The sequence below is a fragment of the Hordeum vulgare genome, chromosome 4H, assembly GCF_904849725.1.
Source record: "Hordeum vulgare subsp. vulgare chromosome 4H, MorexV3_pseudomolecules_assembly, whole genome shotgun sequence".
NCBI classification, from domain to species: Eukaryota; Viridiplantae; Streptophyta; class Magnoliopsida; order Poales; family Poaceae; genus Hordeum; species Hordeum vulgare.
The window spans coordinates 170,632,190-170,649,038 of record NC_058521.1 but is presented as its reverse complement, the minus strand read 5'-3'; positions in this window follow the sequence as shown (position 1 = coordinate 170,649,038).

The window sequence follows — 16,849 nt, the reverse complement described above, 5'->3', positions numbered from 1 at the left end:
TCGTTTATTATCCATGCTATAATTGTATTGAATGAAGACTCATTTACATGTGTGGATACATGGACAAAACACTGTCCCTAGCAAGCCTCTAGTTGGCTAGCCAGTTGATCAAAGATAGTCAGTGTCTTCTGATTATGAACAAGGTGTTGTTGCTTGATAACTGGATCACATCATTAGGAGAATCACGTGATGGACTAGACCCAAACTAATAGACGTAGCATGTTGATCGTGTCATTTTGTTGCTACTGTTTTCTGCGTGTCAAGTATTTGTTCCTATGACCATGAGATCATATAACTCACTAACACCGGAGGAATACTTTATGTGTATCAAACGTCGCAACGTAACTGGGTGACTATAAAGATGCTCTACAGGTATCTCCGAAGGTGTTCGTTGAGTTAGTATGGATCGAGACTGGGATTTGTCACTCCGTGTGACGGAGAGGTATCTCGGGGCCCACTCGGTAATACAACATCACACACAAGCCTTGCAAGCAATGTGACTTAGTGTAAGTTGCGGGATCTTGTATTACGGAACGAGTAAAGAGACTTGTCGGTAAACGAGATTGAAATAGGTATACGGATACTGACGATCGAATCTCGGGCAAGTAACATACCGAAGGACAAAGGGAATGACATACGGGATTATATGAATCCTTGGCACTGAGGTTCAAACGATAAGATCTTCGTAGAATATGTAGGATCCAATATGGGCATCCAGGTCCCGCTATTGGATATTGACCGAGGAGTCTCTCGGGTCATGTCTACATAGTTCTCGAACCCGCAGGGTCTGCACACTTAAGGTTCGACGTTGTTTTATGCGTATTTGAGTTATATGGTTGGTTACCGAATGTTGTTCGGAGTTCCGGATGAGATCACGGACGTCACGAGGGTTTCCAAAATGTTCCGGAAACGAAGATTGATATATAGGATGACCTCATTTGATTACCGGAAGGTTTTCGGAGTTACCGGGAATGTACCGGGAATGACGAATGGGTTCCGGGAGTTCACCCGGGGGGGGGGGGGTGGGGGCAACCCACCCCGGGGAAGCCCATAGGCCTTGGGGGTGGCGCACCAACCCTTAGTGGGCTGGTGGGATAGCCCAAAAGAGCCCTATGCGCCATAGGAAGAAAAATCAAAGAGAAAAGGAAAAAAAATAGGAGGTGGGAAAAGGGGGAAGGACTCCTCCTTCCAAACCTAGTTGGACTCGGTTTGGAAGGGGAGGGCTGCCCCCCTTTGCTCGGCCGAAGCCCTTAGGGGTCCTTGGACCCCAAGGCAAGGCTCCCCCTCTTCCCCCTATATATACGGAGGTTTTAGGGCTGATTTGACACAACTTTGCCATGGCAGCCCGACCACATATCTCCACGGTTTTACCTCTAGATCGCGTTTCTGCGGAGCTCGGGCGGAGCCCTGCTGAGACGAGATCATCACCAACCTCCGGAGCGCCGTCACGCTGCCGGAGAACTCTTCTACCTCTCCGTCTCTCTTGCTGGATCAAGAAGGCCGAGATCATCGTCGAGCTGTACGTGTGCTGAACGCGGAGGTGCCGTCCGTTCGGCACTAGATCGTGGGACTGATCGCGGGACGGTTCGCGGGGCGGATCGAGGGACGTGAGGACGTTCCACTACATCAACCGCGTTCACTAACGCTTCTGCTGTACGGTCTACAAGGGTACGTAGATCACACATCCCCTCTCGTAGATGGACATCACCATGATAGGTCTTCGTGCGCGTAGGAAAAAATTGTGTTTCCCATGCGACATTCCCCAACAGTGGCATCATGAGCTAGGTTCATGCGTAGATGTCTTCTCGAGTAGAACACAATAGTTTTTGTGGGTGGTGATGTGCGTTTTGCTGCCCTCCTTAGTCTTTTCTTGATTCCGCGGTATTGTTGGATCGAAGCGGCTCGGACCGACATTACTCGTACGCTTAGGAGAGACTGGTTTCATTGCTACGAGTAACTCCGTTGCTCGAAGATGACTGGCGGGTGTCAGTTTCTCCAACTTTAGTTGAATCGGATTTGACCGAGGAGGTCCTTGGATGAGGTTAAATAACAACTCATATATCTCCGTTGTGGTGTTTGCGTAAGTAAGATGCGATCCTACTAGATACCCATGGTCACCACGTAAAACATGCAACAACAAAATTAGAGGACGTCTAACTTGTTTTTGCAGGGTATGATTGTGATATGATATGGCCAACGATGTGATATGATATATTGGATGTATGAGATGATCATGTTGTAATAGATAATATCGACTTGCACGTCGATGGTACGGCAACCGGCAGGAGCCATAGGGTTGTCTTTATACTAATGTTTGTGCTTGCAGATGCGTTTACTATTTTGCTAGGATGTAGCTTTAGTAGTAATAGCATGAGTAGCACGACAACCCCGATGGCGACACGTTGATGAAGATCATGGTGTGGCGCCGGTGACAAGAAGATCGTGCCGGTGCTTTGGTGATGGACATCAAGGAGCACGTGATGATGGCCATATCATGTCACTTATGAATTGCATGTGATGTTAATCCTTTTATGCACCTTATTTTGCTTAGAACGACGGTAGCATTATGAGGTGATCTCTCACTAAAATTTCAAGATGAAATTGTGTTCTCCCCGACTGTGCACCGTTGCTACAGTTCGTCGTTTCGAGACACCACGTGATGATCGGGTGTGATAGACTCAACGTTCACATACAACGGGTGCAAAACAGTTGCGCACGCGGAACACTCGGGTTAAGCTTGACGAGCCTAGCATGTGCAGACATGGCCTCGAAACACATGAGACCGAAAGGTCGATCATGAATCATATAGATGATATGATTAGCATGGGGATGCTTACCACTGAAACTATGCTCAACTCACGTGATGATTGGACTTGAGCTAGTGTAAGTGGATCATGAACCACTCAAATGACTAGAGAGATGTACTTTTTGAGTGGGAGTTCAGCGAGTAATTTGATTAAGTTAAACTCTAATTATCTTGAACATAGTCTAAGTCCACTTTGAATATATTTGTGTTATAGATCATGGCTCACGCGACAGTCACCCTGAATTTTAATACGTTCCTAGAAAAAGCTAAGTTGAAAGATGATGGAAGCAACTTTGTAGACTGGGCTCGTAATCTTAAGCTAATCTTACAAGCTGGGAAGAAGGATTATGTCCTTAATGCTGCGCTAGGAGATGAACCACCCGCTACGGCTGATCAGGATGTTAAGAACGCTTGGTTAGCATGTAAGGAGGACTACTCAGTAGTTCAATGTGCAGTCTTGTATGGCTTAGAACCGGGACTTCAACGTCTCTTTGAGCGTCATGGAGCATTTGAGATGTTCCAGGAGTTGAAGTTTATCTTTTAGAAGAACGCCCGGATCGAGAGGTATGAGACCTCCGATAAATTCTATGCTTGCAAGATGGAGGAGAACTCGTCTGTCAGTGAACATGTGCTCAAAATGTCTGGGTACTCAAACCGTCTAGCTGAGCTGGGGATTGAACTCCCGCAAGAGGCTATCACTGACAGAATCCTTCAATCACTGCCGCCAAGCTATAAAGGCTTTGTGTTGAACTACAACATGCAAGGGATGAACAAATCTCCCGGCGAGTTGTTTGCGATGTTGAAAGTCGCAGAGTCTGAAGTCCGTAAAGAGCATCAAGTGTTGATGGTGAATAAGACCACTAGTTTCAAGAGAAACGGCAAAGGCAAGAAGGGTAATTCAAAGAAGAGCGGCAAGCCTGTTGCCAATCCGACGAAGAAACCCAAAGCTGGACCTAAGCCTGAAACAAAGTGTTACTATTGCAAGGGTATGGGTCACTGGAAGCGCAATTGCCCCAAGTATCTGGCTGATAAGAAGGCGGCCAAAGAAAAATCAGGTATATTTGATATACATGTTATTGATGTGTACTTAACCGGCTCTCGTAGTAGTGCCTGGGTATTCGGTACCGGTTCTATTGCTCATATTTGCAACTAGAAACAGGAACTGCGGAATAGACGAAGGCTGGCGAAAGATGAAGTGACGATGCGCGTAGGAAATGGTTCCAAGGTTGATGCAATCGCCGTCGGCACAGTTTCACTTCAGTTACCATCAGGATTAGTTATGAACTTGAATCATTGTTATTTAGTGCCTGCGTTGAGCATGAACATTATATCTGGATCTTGTTTATTGCGAGACGGTTACTCTTTTAAGTCAGAGAATAATGGTTGTTCTATTTCTATGAGTAACATCTTTTATGGTCATGAACCCAATGTGAGAGGATTGTTCATATTGAATCTTGATAGTGATACACACATACATAACATTGAGACCAAAAGAGTTAGAGTTAACAATGATAGCGCCATATTTTTGTGGCACTGCCGCTTAGGTCATATTGGTGTAAAGCGCATGAAGAAACTCTATGCCGATGGACTTTTGGAGTCACTTGACTTTGATTCACTTGACACGTGCGAACCATGCCTCATGGGCAAGATGACTAAAACTCCGTTCTCCGGAACAATGGAGCGTGCAAGTGACTTGTTGGAAATCATACATACCGATGTGTGTGGTCCGATGAGCGTAGAGGCACGCGACGGATATCGTTATTTTCTCACCTTCACTGACGATTTGAGTAGATATGGTTATGTCTACTTAATGAAGCACAAGTCTGAAACATTTGAAAAGTTCAAGCAATTTCAGAGTGAAGTTGAAAATCATCGTAACAAGAAGATCAAGTTCCTACGGTCTGATCGTGGGGGTGAATATCTGAGTTTCGAGTTTGGTGCTCACTTAAGACAATGTGGAATTGTTTCACAGTTGACACCGCCTGGAACACCACAGCGTAATGGTGTGTCTGAACGTCGTAATCGTACTTTATTAGAGATGGTGCGATCTATGATGTCTCTTACCGATTTGCCGTTATCGTTTTGGGGTTATGCATTAGAAACAACTGCATTCACTTTAAATAGGGCACCATCAAAATCCGTTGAGACGACACCATACGAACTGTGGTATGGCAAAAGGCCAAAGTTGTCGTTTCTTAAAGTTTGGGGATGTGACGCTTATGTCAAAAAGCTTCAGCCTGAAAAGCTGGAACCCAAAGCGGAAAAGTGCATCTTCATAGGTTACCCAAAAGAGACCGTTGGGTACACCTTCTATCTCAAATCCGAGGGCAAAGTGTTTGTTGCTAAAAACGGAGCTTTTCTCGAGAAGGAGTTTCTCTCGAGAGAATTGAGTGGGAGGAAAATAGAACTTGACGAGGTTGTCGAACCTCTCATCCCTCTGGATGGTGGCGCAGAGCAAGGGGAAACCTCTGTCGTTGCGATGTCGGTTGAGGAGGAAGTTAATGATGATGATCATGAAACTCCGGTTCAAGTTTCTGTCGAACCACGTAGGTCGACGAGACCACGTGCTGCTCCAGAGTGGTACGGTAATCCCGTCTTATCAATCATGTTGTTGGACAACAATGAACCTGCAAATTATGAAGAAGCAATGGTGGGCCAGATTCCAACAAATGGCTAGAAGCCATGAAGTCCGAGATAGGATCCATGTATGAGAACAAAGTGTGGACTTTGGAAGTACTGCCTGAGGGCCGCAAGGCTATTCAGAACAAATGGATCTTTAAGAGGAAGGCGGACGCTGACGACAATGTGACCGTTTATAAAGCTCGACTTGTGGCAAAGGGTTTTTCACAAGTTCAAGGAGTTCACTACGATGAGACATTCTCACCCGTAGCGATGCTTAAGTCCATCAGAATCATGTTAGCAATAGCTGCATTTTTCGATTATGAAATCTGGCACATGGATGTCAAAACGGCGTTCCTTAACGGTTTCCTTAAGGAAGAGTTGTATATGATGTAACCTGAAGGTTTTGTCGATCCTAAGAATGCTAACAAGGTGTGCAAGCTCCAGCGATCCATTTATGGACTGGTGCAAGCATCTCGGAGTTGGAACAAATGCTTTGATGAGGTGATCAAAGCATTTGGGTTTATACAAGTGGTTGGAGAATCTTGTATTTACAAGAAAGTGAGTGGGAGCTCTGTGGCGTTTCTAATATTATATGTGGATGACATATTGCTGATTGGAAACAACGTAGATTTTTTGGAGAGCATAAAGGATTACTTGAATAAAAGTTTCTCTATGAAGGACCTAGGAGAAGCTGCTTACATTCTAGGCATTAAGATCTACAGGAATAGATCAAAACGCCTGATAGGACTTTCACAAAGCACATACCTTGATAAAGTTTTGAAGAGGTTCAAAATGGAACAGTCCAAGAAAGGGTTCTTGCCAGTTTTACAAGGTACGAGATTGAGTAAGACTCAGTGCCCAGCAACTGATGAGGATAGAGAGCATATGCGCACCGTCCCCTATGCTTCAGCCATAGGTTCTATCATGTATGCAATGCTGTGCACTAGACCGGACGTTAGCCTGGCCATAAGTATGGCAGGTAGGTTCTAGAGTAATCCAGAAGTGGATCACTGGACGGCGGTCAAGAATATCCTGGAGTACCTGAAAAGGACTAAGGATATGTTTCTCATGTATGGAGGTGACGAAGAGCTCGCCGTAAAAGGTTACGTCGATGCAAGCTTTGACACAGATCCGGACGACTCTAAGTCGCAAACCGGATACGTATTTATTCTTAATGGGGGTGCGGTAAGCTAGTGCAGTTCCAAGCAAAGCGTCGTAGCAGATTCTACATGTGAAGCGGAGTACATGGCTGCCTCGGAGGCGGCTAAGGAGGGTGTCTGGATGAAGTAGTTCATGACGGATCTTGGAGTGGTGCCAAGCGCACTGAATCCAATAACCTTGTTCTGTGACAACACGGGTGCCATTGCCTTAGCAAAGGAACCACGGTTTCACAAGAAGTCCAGACACATCAAACGACGCTTCAGCCTCATCCGCGACTACGTCGAAGGGGAGGACGTAAATATATGCAAAGTGCACACGGATCTGAATGTAGCAGACCCGCTGACTAAACCTCTTCCACGGGCAAAGCATGATCAACACCAGAACTGTATGGGTGTTAGATTTATTACAATGTAATTCGCATGATGATGTGAGGGCTAGATTATTGACTCTAGTGCAAGTGGGAGACTGTTGGAATTATGCCCTAGAGTCAATAATAAATATAGTTATTATTATAATTCCTGTATCAAGATAATCGTTTATTATCCATGCTATAATTGTATTGAATGAAGACTCATTTACATGTGTGGATACATGGACAAAACACTGTCCCTAGCAAGCCTCTAGTTGGCTAGCCAGTTGATCAAAGATAGTCAGTGTCTTCTGATTATGAACAAGGTGTTGTTGCTTGATAACTGGATCACATCATTAGGAGAATCACGTGATGGACTAGACCCAAACTAATAGACGTAGCATGTTGATCGTGTCATTTTGTTGCTACTGTTTTCTGCGTGTCAAGTATTTGTTCCTATGACCATGAGATCATATAACTCACTAACACCCGAGGAATACTTTATGTGTATCAAACGTCGCAACGTAACTGGGTGACTATAAAGATGCTCTACAGGTATCTCCGAAGGTGTTCGTTGAGTTAGTATGGATCGAGACTGGGATTTGTCACTCCGTGTGACGGAGAGGTATCTCGGGGCCCACTCGGTAATACAACATCACACACAAGCCTTGCAAGCAATGTGACTTAGTGTAAGTTGCGGGATCTTGTATTACGGAACGAGTAAAGAGACTTGTCGGTAAACGAGATTGAAATAGGTATACGGATACTGACGATCGAATCTCGGGCAAGTAACATACCGAAGGACAAAGGGAATGACATACGGGATTATATGAATCCTTGGCACTGAGGTTCAAACGATAAGATCTTCGTAGAATATGTAGGATCCAATATGGGCATCCAGGTCCCGCTATTGGATATTGACCGAGGAGTCTCTCGGGTCATGTCTACATAGTTCTCGAACCCGCAGGGTCTGCACACTTAAGGTTCGACGTTGTTTTATGCGTATTTGAGTTATATGGTTGGTTACCGAATGTTGTTCGGAGTTCCGGATGAGATCACGGACGTCACGAGGGTTTCCAAAATGTTCCGGAAACGAAGATTGATATATAGGATGACCTCATTTGATTACCGGAAGGTTTTCGGAGTTACCGGGAATGTACCGGGAATGACGAATTGGTTCCGGGAGTTCACCCGGGGGGGGGGGGGGGCAACCCACCCCGGGGAAGCCCATAGGCCTTGGGGGTGGCGCACCAACCCTTAGTGGGCTGGTGGGACAGCCCAAAAGAGCCCTATGCGCCATAGGAAGAAAAATCAAAGAGAAAAGGAAAAAAAAGAGGAGGTGGGAAAAGGGGGAAGGACTCCTCCTTCCAAACCTAGTTGGACTCGGTTTGGAAGGGGAGGGCTGCCCCCCTTTGCTCGGCCGAAGCCCTTAGGGGTCCTTGGACCCCAAGGCAAGGCTCCCCCTCTTCCCCCTATATATACGGAGGTTTTAGGGCTGATTTGACACAACTTTGCCATGGCAGCCCGACCACATATCTCCACGGTTTTACCTCTAGATCGCGTTTCTGCGGAGCTCGGGCGGAGCCCTGCTGAGACGAGATCATCACCAACCTCCGGAGCGCCGTCACGCTGCCGGAGAACTCTTCTACCTCTCCGTCTCTCTTGCTGGATCAAGAAGGCCGAGATCATCGTCGAGCTGTACGTGTGCTGAACGCGGAGGTGCCGTCCGTTCGGCACTAGATCGTGGGACTGATCGCGGGACGGTTCGCGGGGCGGATCGAGGGACGTGAGGACGTTCCACTACATCAACCGCGTTCACTAACGCTTCTGCTGTACGGTCTACAAGGGTACGTAGATCACACATCCCCTCTCGTAGATGGACATCACCATGATAGGTCTTCGTGCGCGTAGGAAATTTTTTGTTTCCCATGCGACGTTCCCCAACAGAAGCGGGGTAGTACAAAACCTTCAAGATGCGAGCACTTAAGGAGTTAGGTTCATGGCGAAGACGCCACGCTTGGCGAGCGAGAAGTGCCAAATTAAATAGCTCGACGTCCGAGAACCCCATACCTTCCATGAACTTCGGTTGTGACATGACCTCCCAAGAGACCCACGATGTCTTCCTCTCGCCTTTCTTGGAACCCCACCAGAATTTACGTAGCAGTCCGTTAATATGTAGACAAAGCCACAGGGAGAGCTTAAAGCATGCCATAGAATAAGTAGGGGTAGCTTGGGCTACAGATTTTATTAGACTTCTTTACCTCCAACTTACATTGCTTTTTCCAGCCACCATTGCACATGTTTACAAATTCTGTCCTTCAAGTATTTGAACAGTCCCTCCTTTGCTCTTCTCACATCAGAAGGAAGGCCAAGATACTTCTCTGATTTCTCATTCTGAACATCAAGTGACAACTTAATTTCCTCCTTCAAATTTCCAGGACACCCTTTGTTGTAGAAGATGGAAGACTTATCCTTGTTAATGCATTGACCACACATGCCACAATATTTATGTAAGAGGGAGTCCACCCTCGAGGCCATCTCTTGGGTGGCGTCAAAAAAGAGAAGACTATCGTCCGCAAATAGAAGATGGTTAACTTGAGGGGCACCTAGGGCCACCATGATGCCATGAACTTACTCAGGTGGACTAGTGGATTTCAACAAACAAGATAGGCCTTCAGTTGCCAATAAGAAAAGGTAAGGTGAGATGGGATCACCTTGCCGAATGCTACGGGTGGGTCTGAACTCCTCTTGCTGGCCACCATTGAACATAACAGTGAAGGATACCGATGAGACACGTCGCATAACCCGTGTAAATAAAGCACGGACTAATCCCTTGTTTCAGCATAACATCACTCAAGTAGGCCCACTCCAGACTAACATATGCCTTCATCATATCGAGCTTTAGAGCACAAAATCTGTTCCCTTTCAATTTCCTGGTTTCATATAGTGTAGGCACTCATAAGTAGAAATGAAATTCTCAGTAACGAGGCGGCGTGGTACAAATGCGGATTGTTCCTCAAAGATGATGTCGGGGAGAGTATTCTTGAGCCGGTAAGGTAATACCTTTGAGGCAATCTTTTAGACCACATTGCATAGGCTTATCAGTTGAAACTGTCCTAAACTTTTTGGACTTGTAATATTAGGAATTAGTAAAACGGACATTTTGTTTATCTCCTCCAAGGAATCAACTCCACCCATAACTCACAGCAGCATATCAGTAACCTCATCGCCACACAAGTCCCAATAACATTTGAAAAAGTATGCCGGGAACCCATCGAGGTCAGAGGCCTTAGTGGCAAACATTTGGAACAACGCAACTTTTACTTCCTCCTTACTAAATGACGCGCATGGGCCTAAATGTTTCAGCCGCCCCATCCAGGAATAGTGCGCATCATTTTTTTATTTTTTGAAAACTTCTTTCCGAAATTATTTTCTAAAACAATCATGAATATACATTTTTGAAAATAAATATGTATTTATTTTCCAACATAACTAAAAATATGATATGGACGGCCTGCTTGCTATACTATGCTCACACACAATGGATAAAAATGGTTCGTTCATTAATACTGTTTTTTAAATAAATATAGAAGATTTCTGGCTCTTAAACATATCCAAATTGTTTTTTAAAAATACCAGAAAATTCACAAAAATACCAAGCCTCATATGGAACATGGTGCACTTTTTAATATGAGCAAATAATTTTAAAAATATTTACTTTATAAAGTAAATTAAGTTTGGGCAGAAATATAATTTCCTAAGTTTATTTTAGTGTTTATTAAATGTCCAAATTAGTTTATAAAACTCCAGACAATTATTCGATACGTTTCCTAATATTTTGTTAGTTGAAGAATTCATATTATCTGCCCTCTTTTGTTTTCTTTTTAATTGCAGTTTTCTTGAATATTTTCAAATACATATAAACTCTCAAATGCAACCAAAACTATTTTTTTTGAAAGCCATTTTATTCCCACTCTATTCAAAAATTCAAATAACTTGACAAAAATTTGAAATTCCACGCAATTCCAAAAAATAACACCACATAACAATCAATATTATATAACTTATATAACATTCCAAAATTTAGAGTTTTGGGATGTTACGAATCTACCACCTTAAAATAAATCTCGTGCTCGAGATTCGTAAAATTTAGAAAGAAAAATGTTAGGTTCGGGGTCTCCTTAAATCTTATATCTTATATATATTTACTAACTGGAAGCACCAACAGAAGCTCTACGTTAATCCTTGAAAAATAAGATTACTGTCTGTTTGATCTCCTTATAAGTTAATGACAGCCGTTAGATTTATTATAGATCCATGCGTTGTATCCCACTGCATAGCTCCTAAAGAGATTTTTTAAATTTAACTATTAGATTATATCTACATGTACGTATATATAAACAAAACAAAAAAGGGGTCTCACCACGTATATAAGAGACTAAACTGACACGTTCAAAAAAAAATAGCAAAATTAATTTAGCCACTAGATTAAAAAGATAATCAAGACAAAACAAAGAGAAAGGAAGTCTCAGCATAGACGTAAGAGATTATATACTCATACGTTGGAAAAAAAGTAAGAGTCCTCCAAAAATAAAGCATGTGCCTTCTCTTTGCAAAACAAAAAAGAAGACACGTACAGCTAAAAAAGTCTTCATGCACCACGCTAAATATTTTGTGCCCACGTCTCTATACTCAGGGAAACAAATAACAAATGCATGTCTACTACTACTAGAAGAAAGAAAGACAGAAGCCTACCTGCCGTAAAAAAAAAAGAGACACAAGCCCACTTCATATAAGGGGTCCTCAAGGTAAACGTTAACTAAATGAGCAAATACCCCCGTGATAAAAAAAACATATATCTATGTCATGAAAACATAGTGAACATACATGCCTACTTGAAAAACAAATATGAACTGTACAAATAAGGAGTCCTGAAGGGTCACGTACAAAACACGAGCCAGTGCGTCTTTAAAAAAAACCTAGATTAAATAAATGGGTATCGAATATAATAAAAACAATTATGTAATGGCTCCCAAGTATCACCACTTCAAAGTTTACTAATTTAACATGTGAAATCACTTAACTGTAACACAATTTGAAAAATATGCATAAATTTCACGTATGAAAAAATAATATATGAACATAGAACTGTTCATAAATATCATTTTAAGGAATATATTTACTTTTGTGCTAGAGGTTCCCAAGGCACATCATTCAGTATTTCAAATGAGGATATTTACAATACTATTGCTTATTTTGTTAACTCATACCCTGCCTCCATCCTATAGTAGGTAGAGTAAAATTTACAAGGAGGTGTATGATGATACTATGAAAGGAAACCTTCACTAAAAGCAATAATTCATGTTTCCACAATATAAATAAAAAATTGATGCCCATGTCAAATAATGAAGCTTATAATACATATGTTTGAAGCTTTAGTATTTTCAGCTTTCCTGTTTTAGCTAGGAATGAAGTTGGTTCTTTATTATGTGTTCGAATTGTTCAAATAACTTAGAATCTAGATAGTTGTATCTTGAATGATAATAGAATTTTATTAATAATTATATATCCTTATAATAGCTACGCCGTGCAGGTGCATGTGAGAGTTGGGGTGCTACTACCCTTAGAATCTGAGTCACGGTTTCATCCAAAACTCGTGTACTTCCTGCTTGGTGTTGACACCATCAGTCTTCTCACTTCTTCTAGATAACGCCTTCGATGATACTCTTCTAGTATATGTAGTAATCTTACTCGAGTCCTCGAGTCCTTTCCAAAGGAGTGCTCTTACAAATACGAAATCTTCCTAGCTGACAGGTCTCACGCCAATACTATACCGCTATCGCCATTCAAATGGGGTCATCAAATATACTCCAATTGGGGTTCCTGCAACAAATGGGTCTTGGCTTAATCGCATCGTATAACCTACGATTAGCAACGATTGCCTTGTACATGGGTCAATCATCATACCATTCTAAAGTTTAGACTTAACATCATCGTCCCTCTAGTACAGGTAAGTCACTCCAGAGTTACCATCCAAATAGCAAAAGCATATGATAAGTGTAATTGGCATGATGATCAATGCATTCCACAGCAAAATCATTACCTTGTATATGGTTTAGTGAATCTCGTGTTCTAACACTCGAGCATCCTCACAAGCAGTGTAGAATTTCTTATGCATGAAAGAATTCGGGTGAATCCAATCATTCATCCAAAAGAAAACATATATTGTTTCTTCACAACTCTTAGGTTTACGTAAACTCCTATATTATCATATGTTGATGAATTATAGCTTCCTCCATTGATGAGGATATCAATACCATCGTTACACCAATAGCCCCTGTTGCTATACATACTGGACCAATTACCAAAGCTCGCGCACGCCAATTGAATTACCACGTACTTTTGTTTCTATGAAATCCTTCTAATGCTCATGAACATACGATGTAACCTAAATTAAATACTTTTGTTTTACTTATGAATGAAGTACCTAGCATGGACAAGAAGGATGGCCATTGGAGCGGGAACAAACATGGATAAGAAGGTGCGTGCGCGGGAAAGAACAATGGAGCTTCTAGTGGTGATTTTGGCACTTCGAAGCCACCATAATGAGAGCGTGAAGGCTTGGAGGAAATATACAAGATGCCACTTCATAAATTTCGTCCATACGCTATTATAGCTCTTGCGTCACCTTATTATTGCTCCAGGCCCATATAATTTCGAAATACCACATTATAGTCTGTTTTTAGAGTCTGTATGTGTGGGGAAACCGAGTTAGAGTTGGTTTCGGACCCCTCCCCCAAGGAGTCATGAAATCCCCCTCTACCCACCATATATACAACCCTTAGGACGCCGTTATACTTGGGTTTTGTTTAGATTAAAAGGTTTCCATAGCTGCAACTTCGCGTCCTTCGTTTGTGTTCCACGACCAAACCAAGACGTCACAAAACCCCACTTTCATCAATAAAGATTTCCTCTTATATTCGCAATATTCAAATTGCAATTTGAGTTTCTTGCTTGTTCTTCATTTGAGTGTAGGAAATAGACCTTTGTGATCAGGTTGATCGTGCTCCGGCGTGGTCAATAACCTCTCGGAGTTGTTTTACCGACTGGTAAGGAGCGTCTTCCTCGCGCGATCATATTCGGATCATCAAAGTCTACTCCACCAAAACGATAACCACCATCTCATCGACAGACGGGACTCCTTTGCCTCTATCAAGTGGTATCATATTTCCTGGTTGCTCGATGAGATTTTACTAGTTTTTCATAGTTTAGATCACATATGTTCTTCATACCTATAGTCCATGAAAAAGCCATAAAATTTAGGGTTATCTCAACCTATCGGAACCAATCTGAGCCTTTTGCAATTTTCTGTTTGGTGTTTTATTTTGTTGAATTTGTGGTTGCATCATCGTGTCGAGTTGTTGGTCTTAGTGTCTAGTATTTTAGAGTTTTGAGTATTGTTCACAGGTTGTCACACCACCGTCGCACCATCTTCATCACTGACATATACCACCACCACACGAGATACATCATAGCTTCCATATACCACCACCACACTAGATACATCACCGCTGCCTTATACCACCACTGCATATCTGCCACCAATCTGAGTCCATATATACCACCACATATCTACCATCAAACCAATCCGAGTCCACCTTCATCATAGATTCGCCACCTATCCGGTTCGACCGCCCCTACATATATCCGTCGCTAGTCCGAGTTCCACCAGATTCATATCTACCACCAATCCTAGTCCGAGTCCAGTATTTGTTGCTTTCTTGTTGATTTCCAGATCACTCCATACTACATGTCGTGATCAAGTTGGACTCCCTAACTTTCGTGTTGCCCGCAGTAGAGATATAGGTCTAGTTTCAAAAATAGTCTTGAAAATTCTGGCTAGGCAGTTTTTAGACCATTCTAAGACTTTTTCAAAAAAATGTTGATCAACAAAAAAGAAGGAAAAAAAGAGAAAGAATATATCAGGGTGTGATTTTCCCTTGATTACGTGGCGTGCCATGATTTTGTTGGTGTTCTAGGGTCCCGTCTCTAGTATACGGTCTAGCCTAGGACGAGCACGGTACGTCGTTGATCGTCTTTTAAACTTTGCATCTCTGAACTGATTATTGCTGGCCCTTTTTGCTACCATATTATAAGCCTTCCTAGCTCCACATACATTTACTTCGTGCGTTTGACAACACATGGCAATCACTCTATCCAAGATTTGAGGGTTTTTGACTACAATGGTTGCCGATCACCGCGTTCTGCTAGGTAAGAACGGGTAAGAATTTGAGATTTTCTTGACGGATTTGTGACACACCACCACTTCTTGGTAATTTATTGGTTCATATTCTTATGTGTTCCTATTGCTCCTAACCATGCTAGGAGCTCAAGCCGACGAGATTGACTGGGAGGGCATGACGAACAATGAGCTCCATCACAAATTTAAACAAATGATGGGTGAACACATGCAGGACTTGGTGATGAGCCTTGGAGAGGCCATGGAGAAGTTAGATGGTTTGGAGAAGATGTTTGACAGTGATACGTCTCCAACGTATCTATAATTTTTGATGGTTCATGCCATTATCTTGTCAAACTTTGGACGTTTTGTATTCCTTTTATATCTTTTTTGGGACTAACTTATTAACTCAGTGCCATGTGCCAGTTCCTGTTTTTTCCGTGTTTCTGACCCTTTTCAGAGGAGGATTTTAAACGGAGTCCAAACAGAATAAAATCTACGGAATGATTTTTTCCATAACAGAAGACACACGGGAGATTTGAGACCCAAGGCAGGGGACGTCGGAGGAGGTCACAAGCCCATCAAGCCCGACCTAGGGGGGCGGGCCTAGCAGGCTTGTGAGCTCCCCGTGGCTCCCCTGCCTAGGTCTTTCGCCTATATATTCCCTAAAATCCTAGAAAAAATCAGGAGATCATCGAAAATACTTTTCCGCCGCCGCAAGCTTCTATCTCCGCAAGATCGCATCTGGGGCATGTTCTGGTGCCCTGCCGGAGGGGGGATTCGGATACGGAGGGCTTCTTCATCAACACCATGACCTCTCCGATGATACGTGAGTAGTTCACCATAGACCTACGGGTCCATAGCTAGTAGCTAGATGGCTTCTTCTCTCTCTTGGATATTCAATACAAAGTTCTCCATGATCTTCATGGAGATCTATCCGATGTAATCTTCTTTTGCGGTGTGTTTTTCGAGATTCGATGAATTGTGGATTTATGATCAGATTATCTATGAATCTTATTTGAGTTTCTTCTGATCTCTTATATGCATGATTTCATATCCTTGTAATTCTCTTCGAGTTGTGGGTTTTGTTTGGCCAGCTTGATCTATGATTCTTGCAATGGGAGAAGTGCTTGGTTTTGGGTTCATACCGTGCGGTGACCTCACCAAGTGACAAAAGGGGTAGCGAGGCACGCATCATGTTGTTGCCATCAAGGGTAAAAAGATGGGGTTTTCATCATTGGTTTGAGTTTATCCCTCTACATCATGTCATCTTGCTTAAGGCGTTACTCTGTTCGTCATGAACTCAATACACTAGATGCATGCTGGATAGCGGTCGATGTGTGGAGTAATAGTAGTAGACGTAGAAAGTATCGGTCTACTTGTCTCGGACGTGATGCCTATATGCATGATCATTGCCTTAGATATCGTCATGACTTTGCGCGGTTCTATCAATTGCTCGACAGTAATTTGTTCACCCACCGTAATACTTGCTATTTTGAGAGAAGCCTCTAGTGAACACTTTGGCCCCCGGGTCTACTCCACACTATATTTTCAGCCTTACACTTTTACTTCGTTGCACTTTCCGCCTTTAGATCTTACTTTGCAATCAATGTTGAAGGGATTGACAACCCCTTTATAGCGTTGGGTGCAAGCTCGTTTGGGTTTGCACAGG